At 30.1% G+C, this 24,070-nt stretch overlaps 1 long non-coding RNA gene across 1 annotated transcript in view; it reads left to right on the top strand.

Annotated features, from left to right (window-relative positions):
* Nucleotides 1–15,514, top strand: part of LOC106685225 (uncharacterized) — a 135,529-nt gene extending 120,015 nt beyond the window's left edge. Inside the window, exon 3 of the long non-coding RNA XR_010843788.1 lies at nucleotides 15,408–15,514. This is a non-coding gene — a long non-coding RNA (uncharacterized lncRNA). The remainder of the gene's footprint in view (nucleotides 1–15,407) is intronic.
* Nucleotides 15,515–24,070: the final 8,556 nt, after the last annotated feature.

The following is a 24,070-nucleotide window of genomic DNA, read 5'->3' on the forward strand; positions in this document are numbered from 1 at the left end:
TTTGAAATTTGGCTGCAGAGATATATGTGTATAAACTAATTCCTGTCAATCCACTGTTCCGCAAAATTCTTACCACTCCCTAATATAACAATTTTTTTTCAAAATGGCCGACGTATATTTTAAGATTTATTACCAATAACACTCAAAGAATCACAAGTAGCTGAAATATCATTATTAACTACTTAACAGTGCATTTACCAAGCTTCAATTGAGTTTTTTTAATGTTTGATAATACCTAAGGTACAATTTTTCCAAAACAATTTTTTTTTTCTCCATAAAACGAGAAAAAATTATTTTGTGAACTTGTTTTGCCATAAATCATGGAAACTACTATTCCTCGGAAAATAGTCATAGGAACTACTTTATGGAAGATTAAACGAGCTTCAAACTGAACCCTAAAAGAACTCTTCACTTACAATTTTTCAAACAACTATATTTTTTCTTAAATAACAAGAACTCAACATCCTGTGGCATTATTTTGTTAGATGTGGAAACTACTACTCTTACGATGTTCATGATAAATTGCATTGTATTCTTTTTAAGGAGCTTCGCATTGAGCCTGTAACAAGTATTTCGGAAGATATTGAATTTTTCTAAAATCGTCTTATTTTCAATTCATGAGGCAAAATGTCTAGTCGAGTAAAAATATTTTAAAACTTCGCTATAGAAATAAAAATGTCTAAGATTTTCTAAATTTATTCTATTAAAAAAAAAGAAGTAACTTATTACTTTTTTCATGCTGTAAGTATTTTTTAAGATATTGAATAAAAATCAATATAATTGTTTAACTTTTTCTTCAATAAAATGAACTTCCAATAGTTACGCTCTTGAAATAGTTACGTACCTATTTTTCCAAAATGTTTACTGCTCCAATTGTTTAGGCAAAAAAAAAAAAGTTGTTTTTTAATAGAAAATACGTATTAGCTATTGAAAGATACTGTATTATTAAAAAAGAAGTAATTTTGATTGGACTGTAAAGACACAAAAATGCTTTTAATGGGCGAACATAAGAAAGTCAATAACGTATGAAAAATTTGAATTTCATTAATTGTAAATAGGTTTCAAACTTAAATGAACCTCGACATTCCACTCGGATAAACATAGATTTACTTTAAAATCTATGATGATATAAACTTCCATACACATACTGCTTAAATACTAACATGTGTATTAATTATGTAATTTAATTCTTTAAATGCTAATATTTTTCACAGTTAAGCTACTAGTAATGTTTTGAAGTTATTAGCTGTGAACCTAAAATATTTACTATATTAGGCCTACAACCCCAAGGGACTGGTAAAGGTTTTATCATCGTCTCTTACTAAGAGTTTTATATTAGAACCCAATGAAAAAAATTATTTCTAGGTTAACATAGAATTGTACTGGACTAATAAATATTAAATTCAGTGTACCTCTCTAGGCTGCTAGATGGACCAGACAACGTAACTGTACATGAATATATAAATAAAAAATAGTCTTCAGAATTATTTCAAATTCATAATTGAAATACAATTATTTCAAGTAGATGGAACCTTCTGGTTTTTTTCCTTTCGTCCTCGATTTCCTTACGTATTTCGAAATTCGAGAAATAATGCGATTTAGAGAAAACAGAATCTCATGCAGTGAGGCATTTAAGCTCAAGTGGTTCCTCCTTTTTGGTGGATATAGGAAATGATAGAAATGGCAAGTGGCTCAACGAGGCAAAATACGAAGGAAAGCCAACTCATGGCCATAAAGGAAAACAAATTTTATGCCGTTTTCCAATTTAAGCCACTTTTTCAATGTTGCTCAATTTAACTAACTTAAGTCTCCTCTTTCCCTGTTTAATAAATGTTTCAAAGTTAAGATAAGACCTTTTCTGAATCTAGGTTTGGAGAGGCGGATTGACGTGTAGAGATTGTGACATGTCGTATACAGACTGATATATTAAAAAATAATTAGTATCAACTGTTTGGTCTAATCTAAAAAAAAAATTAGATAATATAAATAATAGAAATTAAATCATCAACTAATCTTTTAACTTAATGAATGTTTTAAGGATAAGATAAGAGGGGTGGATTGACTGGTAAAGATTTCCTTCTATTATTTTTGGTGTTATGATCTCCTTTGAGAGATTGTGACGAATACTTGGAGAGCTTACTTCACTTAAAACAGGAGGTGGAACACCACATTAGAGGTGCAAATGGAATGAGACATTAACCAATCTACTAAGTGGTCTGAGTTAACGGAACCTCTACATTATTCCTATCAAAAGTGTTTTATTTACAATCGTACAATTAAGCCAACACATGGTCCACAACAGATAACAACCAAAACAGAAAAGTACGATGTGCAATTAAAATGAAAAGTCAACCAAAAGAAGCACATCAACTGAAATGCCATGTTACCAGACTTGATACGACAACCTGGTCCAAAATTTATATACAGTGAATAACCAGGGAACCCCAGAGATCTAGAGGAAGGCCAATTACTAGCTAGCGACGTGAGACAGTGTTATGAGTGGAAAAATGTTGGGCTACTCTGGCTAGGAATAGAGATCTATGGAGTAACATAAAAAAAGAACCTATAATAAATAATCAGTTGTAGTCAAGTGTTCAAATAAAGCATAGAAAATATTTTATTCAATTATATGTGGGAAATTATTAATTTTAAATGAATGTAAAAATTTAATTCTTGAATTTGAGTTAATTTTTGTAAATTCTTCTCGTTTATAAACCACACTTACTTTCCAAGTACTTTTAGTTCTATAAAGAATAATAACGATGATGTTATTATTGTTAATTAAGTCAAGGATTAAATAGCCGCTGTTCAGCTCGAAATTTGCGTTATTTAAGCGCGTAATGCAAAAAAATAAAAAGCAACTGTGATACTGTGCTCATGTTAACATCTACTGATAGATAAATAGTTATAGGTACTGGGAATCACAATGTTAACCGAGATTTGCTACGGAATGATGGGAACTGTAGTTCAACAAATCTCCTACTTTCAACCGAAACCTAAACGCCATGATAAAGCTTATGATTCTTTACTAAAACCTATCTTAAGTACCTGTTTATTTTCCTTTCTGATTCTCTAAATGATCAAACAACTGTTCTAAAAAGAATAATAATTAAGTGCAAGTTTGTATGAAGAATATTAAAATAACCGTTAGATGATGACCCTCTGGTTTTAAGCAATGGCACGGCGGAGTTTAAAGTCATTCTTTTTAATATAGTTAGTGGCTTAATACGAAAGTTTTTCATTGGATTGACCTAGTATGGAAGGCATTGTAAAATTTGTTGGCGATCCGTCATTTACAGTATGAGTTAAAACCATTCACACACCTGCTTGAGATCAAATGAAATTTAAAAATATTGCTATTATATACAGCGAATGATTTAGATGATAAAACAATTTAATAGTACGTAAACTCTTCAATAAAAAAGAATGTATGTTTGATAATTGGATTTTAACTTTATACAATTGGATTTTTTCAGTCGACTCTACCAATCTGATAGATCTTTGGCCGTCCGAACCAGCTTTGTCTACGCTTTTTTATTTTATGATCCTCTTCCTGATCATTTCTGACATACCGTGGGGGACTACCTAGTCCTAACCATGGTGGAGTGTCAAGTTTTCATTTCGTAGGACCACCAAAGAAATAAAAGTTAAAATAATACTCTACAGATAATAATAGAATTATGCTTTACAGACTTTGTAGATCTATAGCCGCCTGAACCAGCTTTCTTCTTACTTTTTTGGGGGGTGGGGACTACAGGATACCACCCTATCCTAACCGCCACTAAGTTGAAATTAAAGTTGGTCCCCAGGACGAAGGTTTCTAAAACGTAAATCTCAAACTTCTTCAGCAGCACACGCCTGCCTATTTTAGGCCACTGCTTTCCAGTTTTCTGCATGCAGCTCTTTCACATCTTTGTTGATCCTGTTTATAAATCTAGTTATTGGCCTCTCATGTGGTTTCTTGGATTATAAATGCATTATTCAAAATTATCAATCAATAGCGTAAGCCAGAAGTATTAATACCAGTTATTTTTAACATATCATATAATGATGGTAAAATTGTCATTAATAATTAGTGGAATCACATTTGACTCTTCATGTACACCGAAGAAGCTGTGGCATTGAATCAACAAATGTTTCTCGTCAATGACGAAGACATTTGTCCCCGCTACTTGGTCTTAAAAGTTTTTAATTTCTATAAATTAAAAGCAATCCATTTTCTGACATGATCCTTCAAATAATTTTTCATTTGCTGTATAGGAACAAATTACAGAGACTGTGCATAATACAGTGGTTTACTATTCATTTCTATACGTTGTAGAGGTCCCATATTCTAGGTTTTGCAATATATAACGAAGAAAATAGTTTTTTGACATATTTTTTTATTTATTTAAAGCAGGTGTAGGAATACTTTTGACTCTGACTCTAGTAGAATTTTTCGAATGTAGTGAAAGCTACTGAATCATTATTTTTCCGTATTATCTTCTATGAGGACCAAAGTGATTTTCTTGTCTTGAGAAAATTGCTGGCAATTACATTTGCGAACGGGAATGATTGCATTATGGATAAAATTGATTTTTGGGCATAGTTATTATCCTCAGTAATAAGTGTCCTCAATTCACCAGAGACATGTTCAGTTAAAAGAATGGTTTGCAAAATACCTCTGTCATTATAAAAGAGACAGATGTTACCTTTAAAGAATTTTACGCTGCGGGTTTGGTAAGAGCTGTTTTTTATGTTTTTATCCTGAAAAAGGGATAAAGAGATATCCTAGTGAGTACGGCAGCTTTTTCTAAAATTCGGATAGAACCCTTTCCTGTATACGCCTATATACATAAATAAATGATAATTTGATAATAAGTATGAATTGTTAATTAATGTTAATATAAATTAATTAATGTTAATATAAATTGATAATAAGTAATAAATATATGATAATAATACATAATTAAAGGTTAAATAGATATTATATTAAAAAAGAGTAAGGAGGGAAGGAGACAGAGAGAGGCAGAGAGGGAGATGAGAGAGTGGCAGAGGATTAAATCATCTTTAAAGAACTCTTATCTCGGATTTCAATAATATTTTGTAAAACTAAAAGATAAAAAATTATTGCGTGAGCATTTGAGTTAAAATGAAATTCTTATAGTAATTCTAAAAATGGACATATTTTAACGGTTTATAATGATTATAGTTTAGAACAAACTGTTAGTCAAATGAAAGAATGGACTTTCCTAGATTCTTAATACTTGGGTTAGTTGGGTTAGTTTAATAATTTCTACTAGTTTTTACTGTTACTTATCTCAACAATTACACTATACATCGTCGCATAATATCTCTTGGGATTATACCCCTATAGTTCCAAAAAGTTGTACACAATTTAAAAAAATACAAATCAACGCTACATTTTAGCAACATCTCAAAGAATTCTTGAAGTTTGAAAAAATATATAGAGGTATCCTACAAATGGTGGGAAAAAGACATCTCAAGCATGAGGCATTGATTTTTCAAACATTAAAACAGTAAACACTTGGTATTGTTGATTTTTTAGGATTTATTATTTGATTTTAAGTATCGCAGCTAAACAGACGATATGTAAAATGTATTGAAAGAGTATCATTTTGAATAATTGACTCTTAAAATGTGAAATAAAAAGATTTTTTCATAAAATAAATCGATAGTTATAAAAGCTTCTAGAAACGATATAATCATGAGTAGCTAAATGAATTATTAATAAAACAGCACATACCTGAACACTTGAAGAGAGTAGTCCTACGAAACTGCAGTAGATGGTAACTAAGTATCTGCAAAAACGGGCTCATCTTCAAGCATACCTCCTGCTTCTTAAACGTCACATAGGAGGAATAACTAAAAATAAAAATATAATAGTTCTATGATTTATTAAAAAGTAATATTTATATATTTCTATTTTAGAATATATGATAGGAGATCATAACATAAAAAAGACCATCCTTCCGAGCCGGATCCGCCCCACTAAGACCACCAGAGAGTGATGGTCCTGTGTCGCTTTTAAAATATTTGCTTAAAACGGGAATATGAGACTTTAAGATAGTTAAATCGAGCAAGATAAGCGTCTGAAATTGAAAAACGGCATGAGCAACTTACTATAAAAATGATAATTACTACCTTGAAAAATTATCACAATAATGTATTTCAGTTAACTTTACTAAACATACGTTATATTATTAAATTTATCTATCGAAAAATAATCATACAGAATATTATAGCAATCATCTATATTTTTCTTCCATTATCTTTCATTCTCAGAGCATGGGGAGAGATATCAATAAGGCAAGGTGAAATATTACTGTAAAAATTTCATTATTATTATAAGAAATGATTTAAAAATTGATAGAAAACTTCGAATGTGAATTGTTAGAAAATTATGATTCTTTAGAAAGTCCAATCTAATTTACATAAATTGTTAGAATTTGTATGATTCCATACAAGTATTTAGATGTTATTTTTTTTTTAAACAATTATACTGCTAATTCCATTTTAGTTATTAAACTATTAATTTTGTTTATTCTTACTCTAAGTCACAAACATAGTAACATAAGTAGGAGTTAAAAAAAAAAAAACTTAGTAACCGATTTGTAATGAACTTGTGGAAATTTATTCCAACAGCCACAGAGGTTAATGCACCCAGATTATTACGAATTTATATCACACATCCCACACAGATTAGAATTAGAAGTTTTCTAATTAACAAAAATTCGGAAAACTCTAGTTAAAGTCGGACATTAGGTGAGAATGTTCAAGAAAACTCTTCAGAAAGTCAGAAATTAGTCAAGAAAGTTCAGGGAAGCTCTCCAAAAAGTCGGATATTAGTTGAGAATTTTCAGGAAAATTCTTCAGAAAAGTCGGAAATTAGTTGAGAATTTTCAGAAAAAAATCAGTTGAGTAGTTTTGGGAAAAGTCGATTATTAGTCGACAATTTTAATCAATAAGATCGCTAAACACCTTGAATAATGACTTTTATTTATTTATTTTTTCATTCCTCGGAGACAATTGGCTTTACAATTGCTAAGCCCTATTATTAAGTACCCTCACCCTCCCTCAAACTGATTGTTAGCCTGACCTCGGTAAATAAGGGGATGGTCACAATGGAATTTCTTTATTAGGTTACTTGAATACTATCGTATTCCATCAGTAAATTATTCCATTCAATTGTTCTAATTTTTTTTTGTTTTTAGTTTTTAGTTTGTTTTGTCACAATGCAATCTATTATATATTTTCATTAACAGACTATATTAGATCTAGTATAGGAAAAATTAAATATAAATCCAACTAATTAGTCATTACATCTAGTGGCATTGCCAATAGAGAGGTAGGGGCTCTAATTACTCTATCTCCAATTATTTCGGAAACCTTAAAAGTTAGAAAATTTGAGATTTGGGAACGTATTTCAAACCTCGAAACTTGTGGTAGAACCTTTTTTAAAAGATCTGTCAGAATTTAAAACCAATTCAAATAACTCTGAAGTTAAGAAATTGAGATTTCAGATACATACAATATTTTATTTCAATAGAAAAATAAATGTCAACTATACAATCACAACAAGAAATGAAAAGTTCAATTCCAAAAGAGTTCTTATGTTATTAATGAAATATTTATTATGTTCGAAGATGTTAATGTTCAGGGAATGAAAATCAATCCGTGAAACGTCTAATGAAATTGCTGATACATTCTTTTGTATAAAGATCCTATTAATTTTTAGAGGTCTTAGTGCCATTGATTTCTCTTTTATATATTTAAATTAGTTTCTTATGAGAAAGACCAAAGAGTTTGTAAAATAATAACAGTTCATAATGTAGATGGAAAGATTGAAATATTATAGTATAATAAAAACAAAAATTCTTTTGATCCAGTGCTCTCAACAAACTTTATTTGCCTCACCGTTTCGGCCCTTAGCCCATTATCAAGGAGACAACAATAATTAATTTGTCTATTCACTTAAATAGTTTACTACAATGCACAAATCAATTATAAGGTTGTCTCCTGGCTGAAACGTTGGAGAGTCGATAGAATTTCTATTTTTACTGTAGTTAACAATTCTCAAACAATTAATGAAAATATATGATATGAGAAACTAATAATTTTGAACTGAGATCTAAGATGACAGTTTTCAATACAAATTTAAAAGAAATAAAAGAAAATTTTGTGACATTATTTTCAACAGTAAAACCGTATATAATTGCAGGACTAATTTATTCATGAATGAATCTAGTAAATGGCCAAGATTGTTGACCTGGTCAGTTAGCCTGCATTGTTATAAACCATTTTAGTGAATGGACAAATCAATTATAAGGTTGTATCCTTGATAATGGCCTAAAGGTCAAAACCATGGAGGCGTGATAAAATTGGTTTAGAGTATAAGATCAAAAAAACATGCGATTTAGTATAGTCAACCGCTCTCAAACAATGAATGAAAATATATTATATGAGAAACTAATATTTCAATATAGGTGGGAAATCCTTTTGCACATCTCATCATATTGTTGTAGCGGCATATTGTTCCCTGATTAAAACTAATAATTCAATGACAACTTTATAAAGGTGCAGACGGCCCCTCCTACCCCCTCCGGGTGGAAAAATAAAGGTATAGGAACAAAATCACAAACTTTGGAAAAAATTAGAAAAATCGATTGTATAAAGTGGCACTTCACGTGCCATTTAACGAAAATGTTAGTATCACACCTCAGGCATATATCCACCTTAAATATCTAATTTAATTAATTACATTAAATATATAACTCCGACTTGGAGGACCTCAAAACGTATTTCCTTCGAAAACTTGGATTAATATCGTGAAATTTTTCACGATCCCAATATTTCCCCTACTATTATTCTGTACGTAGGTAAGTAAAAATAAAGATAATTAGGCATATATCCGTCTTAAATATGTAATTTAATTAATTACATTGAATATATAACTCCGACTTGGAGGACCTCTAAACGTATATTTCCTTCGAAAACTTGGATTAATATCGTGAAATTTTTCACGATCCCAATACTTCCCCTAATATATATTCTGTAAGTAGGTAAGTAAAAATAAAGCTAATTAGATTTTTACGATTAAACATTATTTGTAATTATACATTATATTATCATTCCCATGACCTTTTACAATGCTAGGCCCATAGCTGTCATTCCATGATAAGTGGTCTTAAATAGGAAGGCGTAGAATGGTTCCCGTCCTACTTGGCCCAGTAAGCAGTGGGTTAGGGCTCCCCGCTATTACACTAAGCACATCACAAAGCTAGCTGACGTCCGACTATAATTGATGTTTTCTGTAGCGGCAATTATCCGCTCCGCTGAATCTTACTTCACCTATAACTGCTAAGCTACCTTTTCATTTGCCGTGTAATATTGTTAAGGATCAAATGTTTGCGAAAAATTGAACTTGAATATGTCTTATCTTGCCCAAATTGTGAGTTAAAAAAAAAAAATGGCACGATAGAAGAACGAAGAAATTGTGGTTGTTATCAGAAAATAATGATGAATAAAAATCATTAAATTAAATTTTCCCCAATTCTAATTCTTTGAGCATAATATTTTTTTCTTTTCAATTATTTAATGGAAATAATCACTGAAAAAAAAGCAAAGAAGCTAGGTTAAGTTTGTGTTCTCAGTACAACCCTCTTCACAATCATATAAGTATTTAGGATTGCTGTTTATCACATGTGGTGAAAGAAATGCTGTCTGTAGGCGACCTATTGAATCTTTATTAATCCAAGAGTTTGTGATTTATAAAAAACAAGTAGCAAGTTACCCAAATCACAAGTCAGTGTTTAAAAAAATATACAGGTCTCAAGTTCTGAGCTGAGAACATTCAATTTTTATGTTTTAATAAAATAAGATATTACCCTGAGCTATCAGAACAATGATTCCTTACACTTCAGGCATAGTTTTAAATTCCTAGGCTTAGTATTTGAACAGCGATTTACATTTAAAAAATCATCCAAAATGTTTGGAAGAAAATATCTTTTAAATCTTTAATGGAAATATCAGAGAGGGCACATCAAACTAGACTGCTCAAGATTTACTGAGCATTGATATATTCCAAGATGGATTGGTTCGTCTATAGTCCTATTAGAACAACCTTGATAAACTTTATCTAGTCCACCAAATAAAGAAATACATGTTGTAACATAAGCTTCTAAACTTTAATCCTTTATTACATCTTACTGCCAAGTTTAGGATATCATCATTTAGATACTTAAGTAGTGAATTAGACACAACTCGTCTCACTCAAAATTATATGTTTAGACCTAAATTCTCAACCTAACTCCAGTTGAGGGCCTCACCCTGAGCACAAAGATTATCATTAGCAGTTAATCAGTAGAAATTAATCAATGAATAATAATATAATAAAAATCAAAACACCACAAAAGAATTTTACATGACCTCAATAAGGTTTAACTACAAGAACAGAACTTGGTCTAAAAATTTTAAAAATACTTGCAGAAGACTATCGATTAATTATTAAAATAACATTTAATCTTTTGTTACTTCTGATTCCGCTCCTTAGACCAATCACGATCAATTGTGTCATTTTTATACTGCAGAGATGAATACAATTGTAATGGATCCTATCATTCCATGATGCTGTCAATTAAGAATGTTGAAATAGCTTTGGATTGTTGAGAAACCCTAAGGCACTAGAGAATGGGTATTCAGGAGTTCGACTTATCCCAGGAATCAAAACATTATTAGTTCAGATCGAAAAACAATACATGTGTAGGTGTCTCAACACATTGCAACAAAGCCCAACAAAATCAAAGATAAGGCTATCAAAGAAGCCCTCACTCTTCCTGAATTGGGTAGAGTTCTTCTAACATCATCAAAGCAGTCCTAATATAACCTAACAGCTCAGGAACTAAACTTGCTCTGATGGATTCGATACAGACCCATCCATAAAGATCATTTATTATTCCAATAATGAGTGAATAATTGTCTAGGAGTATTTTTTAAATTTTCATATAAATTTTGATACTTGTCAGTATAGCTAAATGAAGTTTTGTAAAAGTCTGTGGTGGAGTTATAGTTTTTACTTTATTGAAATTTATTTACTACTAATGATAATCTTTCTGCTGGTGAGGTGACATTATACTCTATTTTTCTTCTGGAATAAGGTTGTTAGGTCCTAGATCACTATTTTAGTAAAAAAAAAAAAAAAAAAAGATATCCTAATTTTTGCACTGACATACACTGAAGGACTAGTTTTAGAAGCTGTTACAACATGCATGTGTGACCTTTGAGAGAGCAAATATACTAAATATAGAAAAGGAAGGTATGTATGGGACTATTGCTACTCAAGCAAGCTGAAAAGCATAAATAGAGATCTTAACTGCAAACACTCCAGAGATGAAATGGTCCAAACCTATGTCTAAATTGTACAGGAACTATACCCTATTATGAAGAACAACTTCTGTTTACTGGCAATTTAGTTGTTCCCGGTGATGTAAGTAGGACCAAAATAAGCAGTGTAGCATGCGTCTTCCGTATACAAAGGAAAAACTGCTTAGGGGTGATTCTCAAATATTTAGCAACTTTCTGGTCCTAAATTTAAAGGCCGTCAGTAGCTAAGGGAGTTGAGGCAAAGGTTTTTGCAACCTTATAACTGCAATGGTGCCAGTTCAAATCTGGCCTAGGGAATTGACTTTTATTTCTGAGAAGGTCCCACAAAATAAAAACTTGACCTCCTACCATGGTCAGAATAGGGTGGTCCCCTGAAGATAATCCCCTGTATGTAATAAATGATCAGGAAGTGGGTCATAAAAAATATTTTAAAAAAGACTCAATTTTAAACAAAAAATCTCCAAAAATAAAAATAAAATAAATTCTAAGTGTTCTTAGGCAGAGTTGGGCAACTATGAAACTAATTGCTAAAATTGCCATGAATAGGATATTTATTTATCAATGGTTCATTCATGAATGAAGGTCGTATCCATGGCAATTTTAGTTATTAGTTTTAGCTATTGCTAATTTTGGCCCAACTCTGTTCTTAGATCAGCTGTTAGCAAAAACCACTATCAAACTTGGATACAAAATTTCAATTCAAACTTTTTGCATCCATTTTCGTATCCAAAAAGAAGCCATTGTAATGAAGCTATAAACAACTTTGGCAGTGCTAAAATGAACCTTATAAAATCATTTAACACTGAATTATTGTCAATTATAAATTTTAAGATAGCATTTTATAAGGATTATTAAAATGAATCGCATTAAAACTAAAAAAATATATATATTTTAAACAAAAATAAATTTACTATATTAAACTATGACGATCATAATTCAAAATGTACTCACCTGTTATTTTTTCCTTTTTGGCCAGATTTTGTAAAAGTTATATGAGTGAAAGTGGTGGCAAACATCAGGTTTAGAACTAGCCACAACACTTCGGAATCCCAGAAATCATTAAAATCTCTATTTTTGTTTTTAGTTATAGCTTTTCTTTCTCCATGACGATGATTTATTTATTTCTGGGACATATTTTGAAATATCTTACAGCATGTCCTAAAATAATTGAAATAATTTGTGTTAACTTTCAATTTAGTCCTGTTTATAATAAAAACGTATTTCCCAAGAGATCTATGAAATAAAGATAAGATGTATTTGAATGGAAAAGCATTTCTCTGGAACAGGTGGTTATACCTGTGCAAATGGCCTGTAGAACAATAGTAAAATATTGTAATATAATTAACACATTATGTTTATATGAAAGACGATCTCTGAATGAAATCAAATAAATCTTTTCCTTATATTATTCTTTACAACACCTTGGTGCCATAAATCAAAGACTTTTCATAAAACCACTTCCTTCAAAAATTTCAAATTTCCCTTTGTTTAATCCCCATCCTTAGTCAGTTCAACTATTCCTTCCATCTCTTTCCTACAAGCACTAAAAAACTTCTTTTCTTCTCACTTACTTTGTCTTGTTTCAACTATAGTTGTGTGGTTTACAATGGAGATTCTCGGGTGAACTAGATAGAAGAGCACACATATTGATGGATTTTTTTATTATTCTATTCTAGTCAAAGATATTTTTCCCCGGCTGTTGCCACAAATACCTTCTTGCTTCCTTCATATAACTTTTATTTATTCCATTCCTATAGCCCTATTTACATCTTCTAACTCCTTCAGTTCAAATCCAAAATTCACTCTCATAATAGAAAAAGTTGAGCACAAAAGATTGTGCTGCCTATACATATTCCTATAAGACTATTACTGGAAGATGAATAGTATCATTCATCAGAGCTGGAGATTCAGTAACTACCAGGAATCAGCTCTAATGATGCCCTGCAAAGTGGGGTCAAATATTAGTTACTAATAAATGTTTTTTTTGTGCCACCCAGACCATCTTCCCAAGATCAATTATATATGGTCAACTATTCATCTTCCAGTAACAGTCTTATAGGAATATGTATAGGCAGCACAATCTCTCAACTTTTTCTATTATGAGAGTGGATTTTGGATTTGAACTGAAGGAGTTGGAAGATGTAATGAGGGCTATAGGAATGGAATAAATAAAAGTTATATGAAGGAAGCAAGAAGGTATTTGTGGCAACAGCCAAGGAAAAATATCTTTGACTAGAGTAGAATAATAAAAAAATCCATCAATATGTGTGCTCTTCTATCTAGTTCACCCGAGAATCTCCATTGTAAACCACACAACTATAGTTGAAACAAGACAAAGTAAGTGAGAAGAAATATATATAAGGAAAAGATTGATTTGATTTCATTCAGAGATCGTATCCAATAACAATTGCTTTAGTTATTAATGACTGAGGATAGTTATTAAACTACTTGTTATATTCACAAATGTTGATAATAATTTGAAAATTATTTATATTCAACTTGACTGTTAAACATTAGTCCTAATAAATATGTTTGTTGTATGTTTTGTACCTTTCTTAACCCCCACCGGGGCCATCTTCTTATTAGTCTGTTATTTGATAAAATCTTTTCACTTACTTTGCTACTTCCTTTTTGAAACTCTATTTCATCCCTAATCTGCTTTACTCCCATTCTTTCTATATTTAAATCCCATCTCTTTACTATCAATAAACAATCAATACAATTTTTTAAAACAATATTCCCTCTACCCCCTAAAACATAATCTAAACCAGTAAATATTAGTTTTAACAAGTCAATATAAATTAAAGTTTAAATCAGGGGAATGGCCTTGCTAAAATTTTACTTAATTTACCATTAAAGTTACAATTAAATAAACATCTGATACATACTTATTTAATTGTTTATGTTTCCCATTGAAGTGAGGTGAAGCTTTTTTCGGGCTTCTATTTTATGTTATAGAGTAGCTCAGTTCATATCTTAACCAGAAGGATAGTCTGATTGAAAAATTTTGGTGCGGCAGACCTTTCCTGGGTTCCCTCAAACCTGCAAAAATTTGATTCTGATAACTCATGGGATAAATTAACACACACTCACACCTAAATTCTTCATCAGATATTTGGGAACAAACATATAATATAAAAAAAACGTTATTTCAAATAATTTTAAAAACCTTTTCATTCATAATTAATTTATGATTAAAAAATGCTAGAAGATTACTTACAAAAAAAAAACACAGAGATCATGAAAAATAAATTAAAATAAAATCCCTTGACACATAAATCCTTAAATTTACTAGAAACTAGCTTTTGTGAGCTGAAAATTGCAATGTTATATAGATCATCCAATAGCTTCTTATCATTACAACTATGTTTCACAATAATTTGTTATTTCATTTTTATCAATTGTTTCACTTTTATTTAAAGTTTTAAAAAGTAAAGTGTTTTTATTGGTTTCCAAATTTTTCACATAACTAAACTATAAAATTAAAAACAGTAGTATGTAGTTGTTTAAGTTGGCAAAAGATAACTGATTTGATCCCAGTTGTTTCTCTGGAGTAATTAGATTTGCTCTGCTCTGCCTGTTGCTTCATAACTAGGTATTATAGTTTCTGAAATATTCTTGATAATTCATCTAACTTTTACTTGTTATCTATTAAAATATTTATCAATTGGATTCTTTTGTGAATTTGTTAGTAATAAGAAAATTGTAATAGATCAAACATAATTGTTTGTTATAATTATTATATTTATAAATTATTATAGGAGACACACCAAGAGAGGGGAGCTATTAAATAGAACAAAATTATTTAATGTGAGCTAATGTTTCATTAATTCAATTTTGTGTATTGATCTATAAGTATTATTATTTATTTTCTTCAGAACGTTGTTTGAAAGAGTTTTTCCTAATACTTATGTTGTGAACAATTTATCATAATACTAAATAATCATGTAATTTTATTTTATCCAAATGTAGAATAATTTAAAAGTTGAGTCTAAAAATATATTTCAAATTATTTTTCTTTACAGGATGAAGCCCAGAGATTAGTTCAACGCTTAGACGCTAGAGGTCGGGGATACCTTTCCTATCAAGAATTCTGCCATGGGGTGAGCACCATCTTAAGTCCATCAGGTAAAACTAAATTCAAAATTGTTATTATTCTTTTGTTTAGTAACTCATAATGTCAAGTAATATTAATGGTGTATAACTATTATTATTGTTATCTTTGACTATTGCTTTTTTATTTCATATCTGTTTTTTAACCACCTCTTCAAGATTTTTTAATAGATTATGTATCAATCATTCATTCCTTTTTTCCTTTTATATATAAAACATATTTTAACCAAATAAACATTATAATAAATTCTATTAAAATCATTCTTTATGCTGATGATTATATTTAACCAACCTTTAAGTATGGGTCAACATGGAACTTAAGTGAAAATTTAACTATTTGTTAGTTTTAAATTTTATTATTGCTCAATGTATATTTACAATCAGTAATCATTTCAATAATTTCTTCTCACAAACATTTTGAGATTTTAGGATTCTTGTATCTTCAAATCAATATTATTCAATTAAGATGTTCAAAAAGAAACTAAATGGTTTTTGATGAGTTTGCGATTGTGTAATTAAATCATTAGTACAATTATCTCAATCTTGAAAAATGTTTTATACTAAAATGGTTTATTTTATAATTTAAGAATATTCAATTATGTCAATTAGTTATAATAATAGTTTAAAACTTTCTTTGTTTCAAGTCTTCAAGGGCTCCCCCTAAAAAGGCTACAATTGTAAAATTTAATAAAAACATTTTTTTAGAAAAGTTTGAATATATGTCAGTTATTAACGTTTTTGAGGGAACTGTACATTTCTCATCAAATAAGAATGAGATAATGTGTTAAACATTGTTTTAATTTATTAGCACTACCTTGCATCCTAAACCTTAATGTATCGCCACATGCTAATATTGTTGGAGCGAGCGTCCATGCTTACCCAGTTTGAAGGGGTGTGGATTTGATTCTCATCAGTCATTTAATATTCATTTTATGGTGGTGTTGCAAAATGAATCATGATACTCCCACTATGGTTCGAACAGGGCAACAATCTTTTGGTTATATTAATAGTATAAATCATCCTTTTAGCTCCCAACAGAGCTAAAGGCTGTTTTGAATTTTCACCACTGATCTCTATTGGTTACCTATATTGTTTCTCTTTCCACTACCACCCCAACTGGTTTACATTCCTCATCAATGATCTGTTCCATGTGTTCCTGGGTCATACTTGCTACCGAGCACCATTTCAGTCAATTGCATACTTCTTTAGCATTGTTTACTATCCTATACTGTAGCATGAAAACTTGACCCCCATTAAAAAAAAATGAAGATAATCAGGGTGGTGGTTAATAAAGGTACAAAATATATAAAAAAATAAAAAAATAGTGGTAACCAATGTTTCACCCCACATTGCAGGGCTCATCAGGGCTAAATGAGAATAAGATACAAACATTGTAAGATATGACAAAACAATTAAAATATAAATAAAAAGGTAGTAAAAAGTTATTTAAAAAAGAAAGAAACAAACTAAGTTAAGAAAGTATGAATATAGACGATTAGAAAACTAATTATATGTTTAGTAATGATTGATAAAATAATAAATATAGAACTAGAGTAATGAATAGTATACTTTTTTTGCCATTTTGTACCTGTATTGATTGTCACCCCGATTATCCCAGATTCCTACAATAAACAAAAGAAATGTTAAATTTAAAAGAAAGGATATTACTTATGTATGAAAGGGTCAGTTGCATTTGAAAAATTCTGAATTTCGCACATTTATTTCCTTCAAGCGACTATTTCTAGGTTTTTATGACATGTATGATATAGATATAAAATTTACATTGGAAGAAGAATCTTTTTGTGTTCTGATTCCATAGAATGTGCCCAGATTTTTCTGGAGATAGTTTACTCTTTTCATTATTATGTCTCAGTTTACTAATATTTACTTTTATTAAAGTTAATTTTTGCCAATACCTGTCAGTGAAACATTGTGTTATAATATAAAGTAAAAATTAAGTTTATCAGGAATAAAACCAACAATCTCCAGTTTACCAAATTGTAGATTAACAACAAGAAACTCTCTTTCCTATTTTGTCTCCGTATTTACATTCTGTTTTGTTAAAAATATATACTCTTGAAGACTAGTATAGTTTTACATATTCAGACTAGTTTAGTTTGAAAATTTTGAAAATATCGGAAGATACTTTTCCACCTCTTCATTCTACAATTGAAAGGTGAGGGAGGACAATAGCTTAAAATAATGTTTGTAATGACAATTTTATTTTTATCCCATAATGGTGTCAATTATGAAAATAACTAGAAAATTATTTTTTTGAATTTTGGGAGTATTAAGTAAATAAAATAGCCCAACAATTTATTAGAAATAGGTTTAATCTGTTCCACAGCAATCAACACATCACTGCTTTTCTTGAATAGTGGCAAATTGTAAAAATAAAGTTTGTATTTATTTTTTGTAAAATGTTTGTATAGTAGTAAGGGGTCAATTTTTGACAGCCTTTGCTAGCTTTGGGACAGTCTGTAGGAGTAATCCATTAAAGAATTAGCTCGAGAATATGGTATTATCTTTGGAATAAGTCCAATTCAAAATAAAACCAAATTTTTTTTCATTTAAACAAAGCAGCGACATTTACATATTTATGGATTACACATTATGGATATAATGTATTATTAAAATTAAATATTGAAGTTTCCTTCAAATGTGATCAGTGGACAGTTTGCAAAATTATTTAAATTATAAGTTTACAATATGGAACAGTATTGAAAAGGAAAGTGTTGAACTGTAAAAAAAAATTAGGAAACACTTAATAAATAAAAAAAAAGTTAAAATGAAACAAAACTGAAAACTCTTATTAGATATAGAAAAGTTAAATGAATGTCTATAGGTGCAGTTTATGGTATACACATAAAGGAGGGTGAAGAAATGGGGAAATTAGATTAGGGAAAATAGGAAGTTTGAAGAAGGCCCGAACCCATTACTGCTGATTTTATCATGAGTATATCATTAAAAAAAAAATAATAAGCCTTTTTTCCAATCATTAAAAATTCTTTACTCAAAACCAAAAAAAGTAGTTTTATTTGACGTCTCAAACAATAATCCCTAATACTAGGTATAGTACCAATGAACTACTATTACTCCTAGTACTTTACTAAGCTAATTAAACTATTTAGTTTATGGGCTCATCTATCTTGTCACAAGGGAACCCATTCATTACTACTGTCTATGACCCCCGTAACATAAGGAAGCACAAATGGAATAACTTTGTAGAAAGAGGCTGGTGAATTAATATTTTGTCAATAACATCCAAAATGTTTAACTAAAACATTTTTTACATTTATAATTTTCAAATTAATTTAAAAGAAGATTTTATGAGTATTCATTAAGTCTGGATCAATTAACTGATCCTTTTTATATTTTTTTAGAACTTCAGAGTTCCTGGTTTACAAAAATTGCTTTTATAAAACTCTTCTCTCCTGTTAATAGTAGTAATAATAAGGCATAAAGGCTGAGCAAATCCTTACTTAAGTTCTATGCCAATATTACAAATTACTGTTTACATACTTCTGTTCAGTGATATCCATCCAAATTCTACTGAATCACAAGATCAGTCTTGGCGCAATCCTGTTTAACTATTGGTTCAATGTTTATTAATATTTTAGGTACCCATTCATTACTAAGCCCAAGAATTTCGCATGATATAATATAACAACCTCTTATTCGCCGCAATGCTATTACCTGAATTAGATTTTCTGGATGCACTTCCCACAATTTGGCATTGTTTAGCCTTCTAAACTCTCCTGTTAGTTTATCTTTTTTTGGTCTGCATATTTTATACAGTTCTTTATTTTCAAAAACCTTAAGTTTCTCCCATAGATTATGAGGCCACGTTTCACATCTCTAAAGAACAATAAGAAGGATTATAGTTTTCTAAATTCTCTCATGATAGGAATAACATTACCAAACTTTATTTACACAAAATATTCCACAATAAGATAATTCAAAATTCCACAGAAATTTCACTTGAATTTTTGTTTCTTTTTGCCAGTCTGTTGATTTTGGTCATATGCTTATTTCTCAGTCAGATATTGCAGGTTTTCATTGGAATAAACTACATCATTAAAAAATCATGCAAAAAATACCCTAAAATACTTATGTTACTAAGAGTTTGTCTAAAAGTGTTAATTGTTTTGATATACCAATATTAATCAAGAATAATTACAAAATAACTGAGTAAAGTAGGAAAGGGTATCTATTTAACTAAAAGTAACCTTTTGCATCTTAAGACGCTAATGGTAACTCTGACACTCTTATTTTTAAATAATATTGATATAAAATTTTTTCTGATTAGAATTCAGAAGAAAAATAATAAACATGTTTATGTATACATAATTTTTTATTATAAAAATCACAGTAATAGATATTTGTATTTTGAATATTACAACAAAAATAATAATAATAAACAATAGGCAGAAAGTTTTCAAATGGGGATTTTATTTTTGAAATTATAATGTTTTGTTATATGAATGCTAAATGTTTCTTCTTCAACCTTCTACATAAATCTATGTTGGACTCACACAAATTATCTTTCAACTTTGAATGTTTCATGAAATAGTTGTACACAAAATTTTCCACAGTATACAAAATTTTCCAGAGACAGATCTATGACCCTCCACAAATTTTTGTTGGCTTCCTAAACTATCAACTAAATATTTTGAAATTTTTTATTTAATTTCTCTAGTAATGAGATATTGATATAATTTTTGTCAATTTAAAACACAAGCTTTATTTGGTTCATTCTCTCAACTATTTTTATTTATTTCCAATGTTTTAGCCTTTATATAATCATTAAGGATACATTTAAGACTGATATATCCAGGTTTAAAGTTAAAATATGATTGTTTATAAATCAACATTGGTTATTATATCCTGTCCAGTTGGCTTTTGGACAAGACCTGGTAGCCTGTATTAGATAAAAATTCAAACCTGGATTCATCATGGTCTATTTATTGCAAATAATATCTTGACCTATCTTTACTAATAACTTTTATAAATATTCAAATAAACCTTTAAAGTTTAAGTATTCTTAACGTTGAGCCACTTTAATAAGGCTAAGATTGTACTTTATTTTTAGTACACAATATATTTCATGTAATACAATTATTAATTATAACAGAATATAATTTTATGTACCACTTGATTTAAAATTTTAACACTCACATTAAATATGAATTAAGAGTTTCACAGTTTTAATCCTTGCACTGAAAATATAAACAGGAAAAATTTCAGATACATCACTAAAGTGTCATTCATCTATGTAGGAGTCACGTTAGACAGAAAACTGTTGTTAAACCAGCATATTAATTTAAAATTATAAAAAACAAGTAAAATAATGTTCAAAATATTCCATAGCTTCATAAAAAATCAAAATTATTCTACAGAAATAAATTGATACTTTATATAGCAGTACTAAGACCTATCATAACATGTGCCTGTCCTACATGAAACATCATTAACTTAACTTACTAAAGCATTACTAGTATTCAAAAACAAAAGCTTCAGAATTGTTAACAAATATCCATAATACACAAGAATAACTAAGCTTCATTTAGAACTAAATATAATGAGGTGTAGATAGTTGACTGTAGATTAATGATTGTAGAATTTTGTCGGGAAGTGCGGTCAGCAAAGAACAACATAAATAAACAAAACCATATTTATTTATTTTATGCCGACGTTTCGACCTGAGTTTCAGGTCTTCATCAGGGCTATAGAACAAAAGAGATAATAACAACATTTAGAGTAACATACAATTGAAAAGGAATAGTATACAAACAAATTTAGAATTATACAGAATATTGAATTAAATCATAAATGATAAAATTATCAGTTATCAATCATAAATTATCAGTTATCAATTTTTATCATTTATGATTTAATTCAATATTTTGTATAATTCTAAATTTGTTTGTATACAATTCCTTTTCAATTGTATGTTACTCTAAATGTTGTTGTTATCTCTTTTGTTCTACAGCCCTGATGAAGACCTGAAACTCAGGTCGAAACGTCGGCATAAAATAAATAAATATGGTTTTGTTTATTTATGTTATTCTTTGCTGACCGAACCCCCCGACAAACTTATCCAATAATTAAGAACTAAATATAGTAGGTATGAGTAGGTATACAAACTGACTTATAATTTCTTTCAATCTTGCCCAACTCTTTAAACCCTTTAATAACCCAAATAGGAAATTAAACAGAAACAACAAACTTAACATATGAACATAAGTGAACCACATGTAGTTACAGTTGTAAAAATCACCGAGAATGATCTGTTTTATTTTTTTCAAGATTTTTTTCTTTCAGTTTATTTTTTACCAAAATGTGAAACAGTTGATATACAATATGTAAAATGAATGAATTGGGGAATGAAAGGGTCTATGCCGAAATAATTAGTAATTATTGATTATATTATATTTATGAAATTAAACCTTTTATGTAAAAAATAATAGCGTATACTATTTTAGTGAAAATTGAAATTATAACAACATAATTGATTATTATGGAAGTGTGCAATTAATTGGTTCTATTATTATGTTAATATTGTAATATAATAGTGTAACTTGGCTTGTTGTGACCTTTTATTACAACCATTAATTCATTTAAATTTTTTTATTATTAAAATAGCTATTTTAAAACTTTAATGATGCCAATTCCAATTTTAAAGCATTGGAATTGGCATCATTCAATTTTTTTGAATAATTGTTTCATTTGGGTCTGGTTGTGGCTAAAACTTATCTATCCGACATATTTTTTTTCTCAGTTGACAATAATTCATAATTAAAATTATTGATATTATTATATAATTAATGTGACCTGAGTTCCCAAAATAACCGTAAGGACTCTTCAATCTAGTAAAGGTTTTTGTTTTACTAAGTCAAAGGCCCCTCGATAGTTTTTTTTTTTTCTTACCTCCTAAATCTTTATTAATATTAGCAGATACATAAATACAAGTTTAACTTAAGCCTAATTATATATACACTTAATCTTTTATTATCTCTTGGCATTGTAACATAGTAGTTACATTGTCTGCTGAAGGCGGTTTATAGATGATGGCATGAGCTCACCGAGAATGGGGAGGGTCCATTCGGCTGGCCATGGATAGAGTTTTTTTTTCCTAACCTCCTATTTATTTATTTTCAATCAATTACAATTGTATACATTTTACTTTAAAATTATATACACACATATTTACATTTTATCTTGTTTTGCCTGATGGCATTATAAGATGAAGAAAACATTGTCCACTGAAGGCGGTTTGTACATGAGTGGCATGATAGGGGGCTAACAGAGAATGGGGAGGAACCATTCCTGATGGTGGCGTCCCTCGATAGTTACTACCCAATATTCAGTTATATGTTTACGTCCTGATTCAATCGTTTAGTCTGGGAGGAAGACGAACTATACCAATTTTCCAGGGCACTTCATTTTATTTTCATACAAGGTTTTTATATAAAATTATAGTACGCCTATCTTTTTTTTTATAATTATTTCATAAACGTGAAAATATTTTGAATGGGATTTAAAAATATTTAATGTTTTTTTTTTTCTCCTACGCCACAGGAAGTGGGCTATTACGCCATTTTCCCTCTCGCAGCCCAATACAATTTGACTCTTCCTCTTAGTTGGTCCGCATCTCGCTCAACATCCTCCAGACCAACACACCCCAAAAGATGGTCCCCATCCATGTCCCCCATGTTGCATAGAGGACATTTCGGGGAATCTACGATGCCAATTCGATGGAGGTGTTTTTGGAGCAGATCATGTCCTGTTACTAGCCGAAAACAGGCCACTCTCTCAGCTCTGCTAAGATTGCCAGGAATTCGTTAATCCTTATCCAGTAGGCTTTCCCACTTCTTTCCTTCTGCTTGAACTTTGTGTCTAGCACTTGTTCTGTCCTTACAATAAGAGCTTATAAGTGATTTCACTGTTCTGTAGGGAAGTGGTAGAACAGGCTGGTTCTCTGCACAACCAAGTTTAGCCAACTTGTCAGCTTGCTCATTACCATCTATGCCAACATGTCCTGGTATCCACTGCAGAGCTACAGCCATGTTTCTGCACTTTTCTTCCGTGGGTGACTCTGCGGCACCTGGTGTTGTTAATTTTTGTATTACGGCTTGGGAGTCGCTGAAGATTACCGTGTTGTCATTGCATTCAATAGTGGCTTCCATCGCAAAGGAGATAGCCTGCATTTCTGCATCATAATTATCACATCCAGCTCCAACGGGAAATGACAATTGGAAGTTGATTGAATATACACCTGCTCCAGCTCCCTTGTTAATACCGGACGCAGACCCATCGGTATAAATGTGTAGCCATTGCTCTATGGGGTATAGCTCATAAATTGTTTTTAGTGCAGCAGCTTCTAAGCTCGGGTTCAGGGCAATCTTTCTTGATACGATCACATGCCAGTTTGAGTCGCCCGTAGACTTCAGCGAATCGTGCTTTGGCATGTAGGAGATACTTATAATCTGTCTTTCATCAGTTGGTAGGTCTATCTGGTGAACCATTTCCTCAGCTTTTGAAAGAAAAGTGCGATGGGACCTCAGTCGTTCAT

Source organism: Halyomorpha halys, unplaced genomic scaffold, assembly GCF_000696795.3.
Source record: "Halyomorpha halys isolate HHAL.00 unplaced genomic scaffold, Hhal_1.1 Scaffold672.1, whole genome shotgun sequence".
NCBI classification, from domain to species: Eukaryota; Metazoa; Arthropoda; class Insecta; order Hemiptera; family Pentatomidae; genus Halyomorpha; species Halyomorpha halys.